General features: G+C 58.5%; 1 protein-coding gene across 9 annotated transcripts in view; it reads left to right on the plus strand.

The window, feature by feature from the left end:
* ZMIZ1 (zinc finger MIZ-type containing 1) overlaps positions 1-15,469 on the plus strand; it is a 230,427-nt gene that overhangs the window by 82,380 nt on the left and 132,578 nt on the right. For 4 of the 9 annotated variants that reach the window (XM_043596687.1, XM_043596695.1, XM_043596690.1 and 1 more), the window contains exon 3: positions 3,202-3,281. The exons of 2 other annotated variants lie outside the window; for them this stretch is intronic. The gene's annotated coding sequence lies outside the window, so the exon portion shown is untranslated. The remainder of the gene's footprint in view (positions 1-3,201; positions 3,282-15,469) is intronic. 3 more of the 9 variants (XM_043596688.1, XM_043596692.1, XM_043596697.1) reach the window with 1 other exon arrangement.

Genomic DNA, 15,469 nt, shown 5'->3' on the forward strand with positions numbered 1-15,469 from the left:
AGCATTAAAGGGCAAACCAGGGATTCCAATCCAGCTCTGCCCACCCTTGTTCTCGACCTCACCACAGAGCACAAGACCAGGGCTCCAGCCCAGAACGTGGGTTCCGAACCTTCGGCAGTTGTAGAGAACAACCAGTCACTTAGCCACAGGCCTGGAGTCACAGGCACAGAGTCTCCAGGGTGCCCCACATCCTGGATGCCCTGTGGCACAGGCACCTTGGCCCTCCAGCAATCCCGGATTGGCCCTGCGTCTACTCTGGGCCAGCCTCAGCCCCAAGCAGCTAGTCCTGTACCTCCCCTCAGGCCCGGGTCCTCCCAGGGCATCCCTGCAGGAAGAAAGGTCGGGAAGGTGGGTGTGTGTGGGAGAAGGTATCTGGGTCCTGGGACACTCCCCACCCCAGAGTGACCTTTGCCGTGTCCCAGGCCCAGCCTTGCCACTCTCCCGCTGTGATACCTCTGGCCACGCTATCCTCCCTCAGAACTCGGTTTCCTGCTCTGCAAAATGGGCTCCCACCCTGCCCCGTCCTGCCCTGCCCCTGGGAGCTCCAGACACACAATGAGAATGAAAGCGTGGTTTGACCTGCAGTCGGCAAGCCCCTTTCTGCCCTTCTGGCTTTCATAGTCAGAGGCTGCCTTGGCCAGGCTGTCTCCCCACTGCCCGCCCCTGGAGTGAAGAGTGAGCAGTGAGGCTGTCTCCCCACTCCCCGCCCCTCCGAGGCTCACAGGGAAGTTGATAGCCCCCAGCCTATCTCTGTGCGCTCGCTGTGTGACCTTGGATATATCTCTTCCCCTCTCTGGTCTGTTTGCCCCTCTGCACGGGCCCAACAAAGAGCCTGGGTGGCTGAGGGCCATGGGGCCCGCGCGGAGGCACCGTGAGCTGGAGTACCCCGAAGCGGCAGGATGGGCGGGTGTCGTTCCTTGGGGCCTGGACGTTGCTCACTGTGTGAGCGAGGACTTTCCGGCTCTGGCTTCTATCTCAGCTGCCAAAATAATTATTTTCTCTTTGTCAGCGGGTCTGTGGGCCAGCTCGCCTCTGGGAAAGGCCTGAGCTGTGGGTGGTGGGGAGGCAGGAGGCTGATTCCGGTTCTGCCCCAGCCACTGACTTGCTACGTGTCCCTGGGATGGGGGTGGGCGCTGCCTCTCTTCAGGCCTCAGTTTCCTCCTCTGAAAAATGGGAGAGTCAGAGCCTGTGAATACAAGTGCTGTTTGTGTTCCCATGGCAAGAAGTTTGGGGGCTGCCAGAGCCAAAGGGTCAGGACGCAGAGACGTTGTCTTTCCCTGCTGGGGTGGGGATGTCATCCCTGGCTTTGGGGGCTTGGGGCTTCGGGGCCTAATGCTCCATAGAGCCCAGCACCAGCCCCTGCAAGGTCATTAATGTCTCAGCTGACATACCTGCCCCTCTGGCCCTCATGTGTGCTACTCCCTATGTTCCCATCCCACAGATGAGAAAACTGAGGCATGGAAAGGTTTAATTAACAAATTTGCGCTAAGCCCCACACTTGGTAAGAGAGCGAAACACAGACTTGAACCAGCCACAGCACCCACTTCTCTCCCACTGCCCAGTGGGGTGGGCCAGGTCTGAGGCCTCCAGCGGCCCCCTGGCATGTGTGAGAGCCCACAACTAATGTGGACTGCACACTCCCTCTCCCTCTGTTAGCCATGGGGCTCGTCCCGAGAGGCATTCAGCCCGCAGTCCGGTTTCCCATTTCTTAGAGGAGAATGTGCAGGCCTACGGAGTGTGGCAGTTGCCTGGAGCCCCCCGGGGAGGCACCTTCAAAGCTGGGACCCAAACTTGGGGTTCTGTGGCTGGCACCCCATGGCCAGGACTCCAGAGAAGTCCACCTGCCAGGCCCTTGGGTCTGGTCCTCCAGGATCTGTAGGGAGGTGGAACAGAGTAAAAAGCACGGGTGGCCCCTGAGGAGGTGGGCAGGTCGGAACCTCCCCCCCAACTGTGAGGATAATCAACAGTGGGGGACAGGGGACCAGGGTGTCCATGCCTTCTCCCTCCCTCTGACATCTCCACATACCCAGTGCACCCCTGCCTCTCTGCCTGCTGTTCCCTCTGCCAGGAGCACCACTCTCTCTGGTCTGGACCCCCAGAACAGCCTACATGCCGGTCTCCCTGCCTCCCAGGGTCGCTCCCAAGCCCTTCTCCCCCAGCAGCCATGGGAATCTTTTCAAACTGGAACTAGGGTTATGTCCCTCGGCTGTTCAGACCCTCCCGTGGCTCTCAGTGATTGGCCATGCCCCTTGACCCCCACTCACCCCACCTCTCCTTCCCTCATCACACCTACCACCCGCCCGCTCTCAAGTCCTTCACTGAAGCAGGCTTTCTTCCCTGTCTTTGAGTCTTCGCATATGCTGGTCCCTCTGCCTGGAATGCTGTTCCATGCATCTTGGCCTGCCTCTCTTCTGGCTCATCCTTTGACTTTACTTCCCCAGGGAGGCTCCCCTGAACCTTGACTCCATGTTGCATAGCCCCTGTACTCATTCTTTCTGGCAGATGCCCCTTCTCATTATGTAGCGTTTAACTGTTGGAACCCCCACAGGGACAGGAACCCCCGTCCCATTCACAGCTCAGGATGTTTGTTCAGTGTTTCTTTTTTTTTTTTTTTAATTTTTTTTTTCAACGTTTATTTTTATTTTGGGGACAGAGAGAGACAGAGCATGAACGGGGGAGGGGGAGAGAGAGAGGGAGACACAGAATCGGAAACAGGCTCCAGGCTCTGAGCCATCAGCCCAGAGCCCGACGCGGGGCTCGAACCCCCGGACCGCGAGATCGTGACCTGGCTGAAGTCGGACGCTTAACCGACTGCGCCACCCAGGCGCCCCTGTTCAGTGTTTCTTGAGCGAATGAATGAACAACACTGAGTGCTTCTGTCCCCGTATGTCCTTAGATGCTCCTAGAAGGCCTGAGAGAGCTTGTGATCCCATTTGACAGGTGAGGAAACCAAAACCCAGGGAGGCCAGGGGCATATCCACATAGCTGGTAACGGGCAGATGGGGGTGTCAGGGGATTGTTGGTGTCAGGGCACTCCATGATTATGCCCCTCTTCCGCTCAGCCCCTCTGAGTCTCCATCTGTCAAATGGGGATGACTTGGTTTTGCCCAGTAGGTGGGGATGGGGGGGGGGGGGAGTGGCAGCCCGATCGGTTCCAGGGCTGCCGCGAGGGGCCCCTCTGACCACCCCTTCCCCTTGCAGCAGGATGGAACCGCAGTGAGGTGCGGGGGCTGAGCACTGCTGACCAGACGTGGGACGCTGGTGGTTCGCGGGTCACTGAGGTAGGTGTGCGGCGGGTGGGGAAGGCTTGGCCCGGGTGCTTGGAGAAGGGGCAGGCACGTCCTGAGTAGTGACTAGGTGTTAGCCCCGGCATACCCAGCCTTTGACTGGGCCTCGGCCCTGGTGGGCGGGACTGGGTGCTGCCCCGCCCCCTGCTTAGACCTCGTCGGCCCCAGAGGCCTCTGGGACCTGGCCTTTGTCCAGAGTGCCTGCCGGGGAAGGGCTGGGGGAGAGCACCCAGGGAGAGGGGCAGGTTTGGGGTCCCCAGCCTTGGCGCAGCACCTGTGTCTGTACCACTCAGCCCGGGGCGCGTGGGCCCCGTATGCCAAGCAACATGGCGGCCACGCAGGAAGAGGCCTGGGTGAGCAGAAAGGCCTATTTGCTGAAATGGGCGGTGTGTCTGGCCACCTCCTTGTCTCCCGCAAACACGCTGAGGTGCGCGCACGAATCTCTGGGCTCTGGAGTCAAGAGTGACTGCGTTCGAATCCTGGCTCTGCCACCTGTCCACCGTGGCCTTGTGCGGTTTCTCTGTGCCTTGATTTACCTGTCTGTAAAAATGGGATGGGTTCCCAGCACCTGCCCGCGCAGGTGCGTGGACACACCTGGCACCAGAGGCGCTCAGGAGGACACATCAGAGTCACTGTCAAGGATCCTGGGATCCTTCCTTCTTTCCATACACCGCAGCTCCCGCATCCCCTCCTCCCTGAGCGCCCAGCAATGCCAGGATGGACACGGACTGGTCATCCAACATAACGAGGGGGTGGGGGCTCCCAGGGAGCTCCCAAGAGCAGCAGGAACCAGAAGGTTCTGAGGCAGAGCCTCCCGGCCCTGCCTCTGGCCTGGACACCAGCGTGTCTCATCACAGAGAGGCATTTTAGGGTTGATCGCACTTGGCCCTGTGCCAGAGGGTGACCTGTGTAATCCCTCTTTACTCTGTGGTTCCCAACCCAGAGATGAGAGGCCTTCACAAAAGTGCTGACTTGGGCCAGGGCCCTTTGTCCCAAGGCTCTGGGGCCCAGCGGGGGGAGGCAGAATCTTTGCTCTGGCATGAGGCCTTGCCTGATCATGTCCCTGCTGCCCTCAACTCCCCTCCTGAGGCCCCCGTGCTCGTAGGTGCCCAGACACGGGGCCAGGCAAGCCCTGGGATGCTGCACGCTTCAGTCAGGCTCTGGAACCAAGGGGCAGGGCTGCAGGAGGTCCCGGCTCCCTGCCATCGGCTCGTGACCTTGGGCAAGACTTTCACTTTCGTGAGAGTGGGGGCCAGGGTTCTCATCAGAAAACAGGGATAATTATACCAGCCCTGCTGGGAAGGCCGTTATGGCGACGCTCGGAAGCCTGAAATATTTTTAAATGTTAGAGCTTAGTGAGAGTCTACTGTGTACCAGGCACCACGCTCCTTAAATACATATTTCTCCCCGCAGTAATCCCGTGAGGAGGTGTGTTTAGTGCCTCGTCCTTTCTCCAGAGGCTCAAAGTGGTTAAGAAACCCATAGAGCTGTAAGTAGCAGCATGGGGATTTGAACTGTGGAATGAAGCGGCCCATGATGCCTTAGAGACCAGGGGCGGAGCCACAGGCTGGCCTGAGGTGGGTGCTCAGGAAACCGCCTCCCTCTCCGCCTTGTGCTTTGGCCTGGCCCTCCAAGCCCCGCTGCCCTCAGGAACCAGAGGGTGGCCCCTGAAGGCTGGCGACCGCCCCTCCCCAGAGGGCCTGCCGGCAACCTGATAAGGCTAGGGGGACCCACTGCTAATTGTGAGGTAACCTCTGAATTCTCCTTCACGGTGGGTTCTCTTTTCGGATGTGTTTCAAGGTAATTCATTCCCTTTCCAGAAATTGCTAGTGGCGGAGCATTAGGCAGCTGGTAATTAATCATAGGAGCGGCTTGGAGTTTATTTAAAAAAAAAAAAAAAAGGCAGACTAGAAAGCCTTGATGGAAAAAGAAAAGAAAAGAAAACCACTCCAAGGCAAGGGTGGTAATCAATACCTCAGTGTCCTAGAAACGGCTGGGGGGTGGGGTGGCGGACACGCCTCTCCTCCTTTTCTTCCTGGGGCTGACAGATGGTCAGTGCCTGCAGTAGCCTGTGCGAGGCTCTGCCCTTCACCGTCAGCTCCCTGGGCCTCGTTGAGCAAGTCACTGCCTCTCCCCGGACTCAGCTTTGCCACCTGTAAAATGGGTGAAGGGCAGGTGCCAGACTAGAGACAGATACTGTGATGATGTTTGTTCACTGCCACATCCTGGTGCCTGGTCCTATTATAATTTGGAGCGACAGCTGGAGTGAGGGGCCAGCTCTTTCACGCTGCAAGCTAATGTTAAAGGACAGCCTTGCCCAGCAGACTGGCCCAGCAGAGCTCGGGCCCCTCCATGGCAGCCACACCGTCTCCCTGGCATCCTCAAGTTCAGCTTTCCAAGAGTCTGAGCCGTCTGGAGATTTTTTTCAGTTGCCCTCTGAGTGGGTAGTGAGCTCCTCGTCGCCAAAAGTGTGCAAGCGGGGGCTGCACAGGGCAGTCAGGCAGCAGACTGGGTGGGACGGCGTGCAGAGCATCCCTGAGTTTGAGACAGAACATGAGGTGCTCCAGGGTCGCGGGAGGCTGGATGAGCAGAGAGGGGAGCCCCTGCCCAGAGGTCCCCTGGGGAGGGCTGGAAGAGGTCGCTAAGAGGGGTTGGCCGTGGAGGACACCTGTGCTTTGCGCTTTGGTGCCTGTTCCCTCCAGAAGGAAGGAGGTGCGTGCGTGTCTGTCTGTCTCTGGTTCTCTGTGTGCCCGTGCTTCTCTCCTGCCCGGCCCCCCCGTCTCCTCACAAAGGCACCCCCACTCTGCCCCCTTAGCTCACCCACTTTCTCCCTGTGCCACGTCCAGTGCTCCCCCTTGAGCCCCCTCTGGAATTTCTCTCTGAGCCCCAGGACCTTCTCACTTCCGCTCTCCTTACCCTCAGAGACACTCCTAGCCAGGCGTCCCCGCAGACATCTGCTCTGCGTCTGCTCTGTGTCATCGCCTCTGTCATTGCCAGGACTCAGCAGAACTGAGACCTCCCGGGCTCCCAACCTGCCGCCCTGAGCCTTGTTCTTGCAGCTCTGGCGGCACACGGCTCCCCCCACGCCCACCCTGCTCTTTGGAGGTATCCAAGGCAGTGCCCCGCACTCCCGGCTTCGGAGGCTGTGCGCTCCGTGTGGCCTTGAGCTGGAGCAGACGCCATCCCGTCTCCAGGGACCCCCCGTGCCGACCACTCGGGATGGAGCCCGAACTCCCGGCTGCCCTGTGCTGTCCTGGGCACCTGGGCCTCTGGCTGCAGGCTAAAGCAGGGAAGCGAGAGGGGGCGTGCGTCCACTCACAGGGGCGGTTGGAGCCTGGCATTGCCCTCCAGCGCTAATAAAACTCCTGCTGTAATTAGAAGTGAGGTGTCCGAGAGCTGGCTGCCTGGCGGGAGCCAGTGTGTGCTCATGAATAAATAAGTTGTCCTCTCCCGAGGGGAGAAGGAACCAGAGGGTGGCCTCCCAGAGAACCACGGGCCTGAGGGTCTCAGCGGTCTGTGAGGTAGGCTGCTGTGTTCTGGTGGCTGGACACCTCCATTCACCTGGACGCCTTCTGGAAGCTCCCTCGGCCCCCATCCCTGGCCGTCAGACTCCCTGGGAGCGCCAGCCGCCGTGCACCGGCAGACTCAGCCTGGCACTCGAAGCCACCACCGCCGGCCCCAGCCTCCTTGCAGGGCCGCATCACACGCTAGCTGTCCGCCAGTGCCCTGGGCTGCAGCTTCCCTGTGCCGTCCCCTCCTCACCTTTATGACACGTCCCCGCCATGGCACCTTTGCTCCTGCCCTTCCTTCTGCCTTGAAAGCCCTCCACCCGCATTGCTGTGTGGCTGGAAACTTTTGGAGCCTTCCTCAAGCCGTGCTTCCTCTACAGGGTCAGACGTGGCCTCCACACCCCCTGGGCCCCACGCCCTCCGCTTCCCAGAGGCCCTGCTCCTTTCCTCCCTGAACTCTCTCAACTCCGAACCCTCTTTATGCTCCTGTGTTTCTAGACTGCCTGCCCCCTTATCTTCTCTTTTGTCTTGATTGTGTATTGGAAGGATAACCTATTGGCTCCTCTGTACTCTTTTTTCCTCCTGAGTCTTTGACACCTGGTGTGTATTTAACGCCTACACCGCCCGCAGAGGCCGGTGTTCAGTGGCCCCGTGGGGTTCCCTCATTCGCAGGTGGGGAAACTGAGGCTGGGAAAGGCAGTCTTGCAGATAAGAGTTGGCAGGGTGAGTGCATGCCTTCCCTGTAGGCAAGGCTCTGCTACCTTTCTGCAGTTTAAAGTAAGGAACTGGGGCACGGGGCATGGGGCACTGGTCATAAAGGTAAATTGAGGTGGACAGGACCGTGGCTAGTACCTAGGCAACCACACCTTCAAAGAGAGGGGACATGTTGTGAGGGTTCCATTTCCCTCACAGTGGGTTCTGGGGTCCTGGTGCTTCCCCCACTGAATCTCCAAACAGCCCTAGACCGAGGGGACCAACACAGGGTGAGCCACACGGGGATCAGTGCTGCGCCTTATCACTGCACCCACAGCATACAGCCTAGAGCACTGGGGTTCAGGGGGTCCGAGCACCCAGCTCTTCCCAGGAAGAGAGGATGGCCCCTGTCCTCCTGCCGCGCCATCCAGGATGCGGTCTGAACTGCAGAGGCGCCCAAGTGCGAGTCCGTGGAGGATTCCCACACGGTGGGGAGATGCCTGGGGCAGGCAAAGCTCCGAAAGTGGGAGGGGGAGGAGGGAGTTTTCCCTGCAGATCCTGGCCCCGCCCCCCGCTGGCCTGGAGGGACCTCCCAGGGGCACACCAGCAGCAGAAAAACCCCTCCAGAGCCCTGTGCCCTCTGGAACCAGTTTCCCCCTTTGGGACCTGCAGTCCCCACCGGCTGCACGTTGCTGCCTGCTCCGTTGACAGCTGGTCTCTTGTTTGCCTCTGCCTAGGGATCGTGGCAGGAAGTCTTGGAAGGTCCAGGTGCTGGGCTCATCCTCCCCCCCGCCCCGGGTCCCACACCACAGGCAGGGCTGGGGCCACAGCCCAAGGAGGACCCCCCTCCCAAGGGCTACCTCCTCCCACCTGCCGAGGGCTGCAGAGCTTATGCGTGCTGAGCTAGCCCCGCGAGACACATCTAGCCCGTCCTTCAGCCCCCTGCACCCATGGCTTTTCCTTGTCTCCACTCCTCCATGCCAGCCACCTGCTGTCTCCCCTGCGGGGCTGGAAACCCCTCAAAGAAGGCTCGGGGCAGACTGAACCTTGTCCCCCATCCACCAGGCATGGCTCCTAGTACGCCTATACTGAACAGGCAGGGAGCCTGCAGGCACTCACCTGTGTGCCCTTAGTTTTCTTTGGGGACGGCAAGATTTTATCTGGTGTGCCAGTTCTTAAATTTTTTTTTTTAACATTTATTTATTTTTGAGACAGAGAGAGACAGAGCATGAACGGGGGAGGGTCAGAGAGAGAGGGAGACACAGAATCCGAAGCAGGCTCCAGGCTCTGAGCTGTCGGCACAGAGCCCGATGCGGGGCTCGAACTCACGGACCGCGAGATCATGACCTGAGCCGAAGTCGACGCTTCACCGACTGAGCCACCCAGGCGCCCCTGGTGTGCCAGTTCTTAATGTGCCGGGTGGGCTGTGTTAAGAAGGATTCTGAGTCTGTGTGTTTCTCGTGGTGCATGCTTGTCCTTTCAGCCCCCAGCTCCCTGGCCAGCAGGTCCATTTGTCAGGTGTCTCAGTCCTGGGCTGTGGCCAGTGCAGGCATGGGGAGGAGATGGTGACCTCAATGTGGTCCCTCAGGTGTCCGTCTACTGAGGCTCCTGGGCAGACTGCCCTGAGAACCTTCTAGAGCCCCTGGGGTTATAGGGACCACATAACTCCCAGAGAGCTGACTGGGGAGCACCGGTCCCATGCCCACCACTCCTGTTAATGCGATCGTGTGAAAGCTTTTTCCTCACATCTGTCTTTCCTGTTAAGTGCTTCTCACCCTTCTTCCGTTCCGGTTTGGGAAGCAGCACATCTTGCCTCACAGCTGTTTGGGACCCTCCGCTGCTTCCCCGAGGCTCTTTGGGGGCCTCTTTAAGAGCCTGTGGGAGCATCTCTGCTTCATAACCCCGGTGGGATGCTCCCGTGCTGCCCCCATCTGGCCCACGCTCTGGTTGGCCGGTGGGACAGCCTAGTGTGTGACGGGTCTCACTGGGTGGCCCCTGGTGAGGTCTCTCAGCCCCACCTCCACCCGACTCCCAACCGCCCTGGGTCACCCTGGCCTGGGGAGCCAGCCCCCTGCACCCCCACCGTCTCTGCTCCCGGCAGATGCCCTCTCAGCCAAGGCTCCCGACCGTCCTCCGCCCAGCAGCTCCAGGGTGGCCAAGCACTGAGCCAGAAGAACTTTGATGAACTAACACTTGTAAATAACCCAAAACATTTTTCTCTGTGTGTGGAAGAAACACAACAAAAACACCCACATCCCCTGGCCAGCTTCGCCTGTCCTGTCACAGCTCCAGGAGGGCTGATCCAGGTCATCCCATGCCTGCCAGGGGCTCCTTCAGCTGCGGCTTGCATACCTCCACTGCTGGGGAGCTCACCACCTCCCATAAGGGTTTGCTCATGCATGTACACTTCAGTGTGGTAAGGGATGCTTTATGACATGGGGTTAAAGCATGGGTTTCAGGAACAGGTGGTTCTGGGTTCAAGACCTTGCCTTGCCACCTGTCAGCTGGGTGAGTCTGGACAAGTTGCTTCATCTCTGATACCCTCTGTTAGATCATAGATGAGGAAAATCTACAAGTGGGGAGAGGCCTGCCTGCCTGCCAGGGGTGCCAGCAGCCCTGTGTGGCACCAGCCTTCTCTGGTAATGGAAGACGGATGCCCTCAGGGAGCTGCCCCCACCCCTCAGCACTGGAACATCTGCTTGAGGTTGGCATCGAGTCTGGCAGCCAGATACCTCCCTCCCCAGGATCCCAGCCTCCTGGGTCCTCTCTGGAGCTCTCCAGTGGAAACTTTCAGGATGGCGATTCCACATGGAGACACAGTACTTCCCCAAAGTGCCAACACACACAGATCACCAGGGGCACTTGTTCAAATGCAGATTCTCAGGTGTCTCTCTTGGAGTCCGATTCTGTAGGTCTGGAGTTGGGCCTAGGGTTCTGAATTTTTAACCAGTGCCCCACTTAACACCTATGATCATGCCAGTCTGGGACACATGGATGCCTGTAAAACGGAGCTGGCCTAGAGGTTGGGCCCTGGACAGTGTCATGGCCTTCCTGATTGAACTTGGGCAAACCTGCCGCTCTCTGTGGCTGAGTTTTCTCCTGAATTCACCAGGGGTTTCAGCGATCTGTAAGGGCTCTTCCTATTCTTCTAACCCCATGATAATAAGAAGGACATTCCCTGGGGTCCTCTCTGCCAGGACCCCTGAGGCAGACCTCTGGGTTTCAGCCCCATTCCCTCTGGCCACAGAACATTCGGGTCATCAGCCGCTGGCCAGCCCCAGAGCCCCAGGGACAGAGAAGCTGTTCCCTGGACGTGATGTGTCATTTAGTGGTGGTTCCCCTGGGCTTTCCAGGAGGCTTTCAGATCAGCAGGCATCTGCCGAATCCACTCAGATTGGAAATGTCTTCTGCACGCTGAGATAGACCGCTAACTCGGAGCCAGCCGAGGAAGGCAGGATGAGGTGGGGTTATCTGGCTCCTCCGAGGGGCCTCAGAGCTTTACTAGTTAACACACACAGAGGCCTGGAGTGTCAGAACTAGGGGGTGGCCTTGTGGAGCCCCCTGTTTTTATCGACGGGGAAACTGAGGCCCCAGGAGGAAAATGAGTTGCTAGGTCACCCGGGGAGAAATGGGGAGCAGTGCTGGAACCCAGGCTTCTTGGCTTGCAGTCTGGTCTCTGGGCCGTGCCTGCCACCCACCACACCTCCCCTTGGGCCGTCTTTCTGGGATGGATATTCTCCCCCACCCACCACAAGGCCTGAGCCCTAAACCAGCCCTCTGCTGCTCCTGGGAAGAAATGGGGCCATCTCAGGACAGGGACCAAGGGGCTGCCTGCTCCCGAAACACTGGGCCCTTCTTTGATCTGCACTGTCAGCCTGAATCAACAGCCCCTGCTTAGCTCCCGGTCCCCCACCCCGGCCAGGACAGCCCCCATGGAAAGTTTCCAGGAATATCCACGCTGAGGGCAACATGAGCCAGAATGAAAAGGCTCTCACTCCCTGGCTCCCTCCCATTTTCCACTCGCTGGTGCTCAAGGGAGTTAATAAGCAGAGGTGAAAACACCGGTCCTGTCCTAATGAGACCTTGTTTGAGGCGGCTAGGGCCTGGCAGGTGACAGAGGAGGAATTATTCACCATCTAGGCGTTCACCCGTCCCCCCGCCGCCCCCCCCCCCACAACTGGGATGATGTCAGGACCTGGGGCGCAGAGTCTGGGCTGTGCTGTCACTCAGACGAGAGAGCAGGGCTCCTTTGACCACTGGCATCCAGCTTACATAGCCAGCCTTGGGTGTGGGCCGGGGTGGGCGGCTCAATCTCCTCCCTGGGCCAGGAGCCCAGCCGGGCCCTCGGTTCATACCCGGCGCCTGGTACCAGACCCACCTCAAGCCCTTTGCATAAATCGGTTCCTCCTTCCCACACTCTCCCTCTGTAAGCAGTAAGGCAGCAGTATTTAGTAAGCACCTACTGTTTGCCTGGATCTGTGCTCAGCTCTTGGGGAGATAAGGCAACAGAAGACCCTAGGCCAGCCCTTAGGTTGGCACAGCCTAGGCCAAAGTTCGCTTGCAGGGAAGAGAATTAGTCATACCCAGTGCTCTGGGACCAGGAAGGTGTTGAGGTCAAGGAGAAGGAGCTCTTGAGAAGTATGGGATATGGAAGGCTTCCCGGAGGAGGCTGGCTGGAGCAGATTGACACTCAAAGGATTCTGAGGATTTCCAGTGGGGCTGAAGGTGAGGCAGGAAAAACACAGGCTTAGGTCAGGGTATCACCCAAGCCAGGACCCCGGATAAGCGCCTGCTTGGGCAGGTGAGTGCAGTATACTGTGAGCTTGTGCTTGGGGGTGGGGGGGGGGGTGGGGGAGGAGGTGGCTGGGGTGATGGCATTTGTGTCCCAGAGCACCGGTGGGAACACACCCGTGGCAAGGAACAGCAGGGAGGCTGCTGGACAGAGCGAGGCTGGGGCTACGCTATTGAAGCAGCCACGGGCTTCGGCCTGGCGCCTCGTAGGCCATGTATCTGCTGAGCGAATGAGCCGTACAGGGGTGGCTGTCCTGTAATTGTGGTGGGGATGAGCAGTGCAGGGCGGGCACTCGGCAAATGCTGATTGGGTGAAGGGTACATGGCACGCACTTGGCCGTCTGACAAGTGAGAACCCAGGTCGCAACGGAGACCAGGAGGCAGGGGGGGAGGCAGAGCCCAGAGCAGCCCCAGAGTAATTCTTCAGAACCCGGGGTAGGAGATGCCCGCCAGGGGCACATTGTGGCTCCTGACAGAGTGAGGACTCGGCGGGCCAAGTTGCTCAGGGCCCAGCTGCAGTGGGGGCCTCGAGGGGCATGCTTGTACACACCTTCAGGACACCCCCAAGACAGACCCAGCCGCCCTACAGCCTCTGGGACAGGGAGAAAATGACTACCCATTACATGTGTCACTGAAAGGCAGAGGACAGCGGAGCTCCAGGACCCTTAGTCAGTACTAATAACGAGAGCGATAATAATAACGATGCCGGGGTGTCTGGGTGGCTCAGTGGGTTAAGCGTCCAACCTTGGCTCAGGTCATGTCTCAGGGTTCACGAGTTCGAGCCCCGCATCGGGCTCTGTGCTGACAGCCCAGAGCCTGGAGCCTGCTTCGGATTCTGTGTCGCCCTCTCTCTTTGCCCCTCCCCCGCTCATGCTCTGTCTCTCTAACTCTCTCAAGAATAAATAATAAACATTAAAAAAAAAATAAAAGAAATAATAACGATGCCAGCAGGGAGTGCGGCATCTCCCTTGGTCTGACACCCTTTGAGGTGGGACCAGCATAATCTCCGTGTGATGAGTGAGGAAACTGAGGCAGGAGGTGGTTAGGAAGATAGCCGAAGTCTCCAGGCGGCAAAGCCAGGATAGGAACTCATGATGTCTGACTGTGACTCTCCCGTGGGGCTCATCCCACCCAGCCCTCACTGCCAACATGCGGAACATCTGTTTTGACCCAAAGAAGGAAGACACAGACTCTGAGAAATCATTTGAAATCGTCAATGATCGCTCTGTACACAGGTCCTTCTGGTCCCTTCCCAGCTTTGTGGGAAGGTGAACACCCAGTGGTTAGAGAATGGGCCCTTCCCCTGAATCGGGCTTTTGTAATGCAAGTAAATTACCTGCGAGCCGTTTGATAATTTAGGTGTTTAAATGGTAATGACTGTGGGGCCAGCCCAGGAGGAGGGGAGGAGGCCGTGAGTCAGATGGGAGATTCAACAGGCACTTAATCTCAGTGCAGTAGGACTTTTCTAAATCTGCCCCTTCTGCACGAAGAACCAACTGACCAGAGACACTGGGCCGCCTCCCCCTGGGGCTGGGCCACGCTGGACGTTCTTGGCTCCGTCAGAGAGGGTTGCGGAGCTTCTGGGGGGTGGCAAGAGCTTGGTGGCTGTGAGTACAGAAGATTGCGAAGGTTCAGGGGACAGCCTGTGTGTCCCAGTTGCCAGCAGATCCCTCAGGCTCCAAGGACAACCTGCTGCTTTTTTAGGGGTTTGGGGAGGGGTCTCCTGGATAGTAATAAGGAAGAATTTTAAGAATAGACCTTGTTCAGCAAACGGAGAGAGGAGTGACTTGCCCAGGGTCATGCAGCCAGGATTTAAGACGGAATCCTTGCTGTTAATCACTGTGATATCGCTCTGTGTGTGTGTGTGTGTGTGTGTGTGTGTGTGTGTGTGTGTGCTTTTGGGTAGTCTTAATGATAGTTGTGTTAATCAGCACCTGCACCGTATAATTTGTATACATTATCTAATTTAATTTTCCTAAAGCCTATTTTGCAAGTGAGTAAACTGTTGGGCAGAGAAGTTAAGTCATACAGTCATATGGTCACACAGCCCTTGGGCGATGGGGTCAGAACTTGAACCCAGCTCCATGTGACTTTCAAGCCTGAGCCCAAACAGACTCAGGGCACCGAGGACCTGCTCTGGGCGTTGCCAGGGGAGAGCCCCTGCCAACCAGGAAGATCAGAGGTGGCTTCCTGGAGATAGATGGGTTTTGTCTCCAACAGACCAGGTATCTTGAACTTTCAGGTCCCAAGCTGTGTAAGGCCCCATCACCTGACCTCCCAGAGGCTCTTCCTCTTGGTCATAAAAGGAGAAGAAAAAGGCTTCCTTCCTGCGGCCCAGAAGGACCAGGCAGGTGGAGGGTGTGTTCCCCACGTTCAGCTGGGCTTGCTGAAGCAGCCAGCATCGCCATGGGTTAGGCCTGCCCAGATCAGGGCCCAGAGCCCTTCCCAAGCATCAACTCGGAGCCTTGCAACCAGGGCAGCTCAGCTTTGGGGGGGCCAGAGACACACAGCTCCCACTGGGAGTTGCAGGGAAAGGCCAGGACAAAGTAGATGGAACAGTGTGAGAAGACATAAGGCACAGCCAGCACGCAGTTGTTGGCTGCAGGGAAGGGAGTGGGAGCAGCGGTTTGTAATGAGGTCCAGTGGCTCACACGCTCTTCAGGGGGCAGCGAGGAGCCAGCAAGGACACCGACACAGAAGGACACGGCGCGTCACTTCTCACTGAACTGTCATTGAAATGCAGCTTGTGGGAGCCCAGAGATAGCACGCGGGCAGGTAGTGGCTCTGCTCCCCTGGATGCTGGCGGGAAAGAGGTGCTCATGGCAGGGAGCCCGGCTGTAGCTGCGATGTCCTTCTGCACGTCTGGCCTTTCAAATGCAAGCCTGGTGGGGGCCCGGAATGGGAGAGGTCAACGAGTTCATTCAGAAACGGGGGTGGGGTGGAGAGAGGTACACACAGTGCCCCGGCTAAATGTGAGATTCCAGAGACACAGGGTGGTAGGGGCTGGGGGAAGCTCAGGGGCCAACAGATCCCACCTCCTCTAGCAAGAGGAAACCGAGGCCCAGAGACAGGAAGGGGCTGGTTCGGAGGGGCCCTGGGCTTCCTTGTTTGTGCTCCTGCCCTCCAGCGGGGCTTGCCACCTCCCACTCCGTCTGACCTTCCGCCCCAGCTCTCCCCCTGACCACGAGT

The sequence above is a fragment of the Prionailurus bengalensis genome, chromosome D2 (genome assembly GCF_016509475.1).
Source record: "Prionailurus bengalensis isolate Pbe53 chromosome D2, Fcat_Pben_1.1_paternal_pri, whole genome shotgun sequence".
NCBI lineage: Eukaryota > Metazoa > Chordata > Mammalia > Carnivora > Felidae > Prionailurus > Prionailurus bengalensis.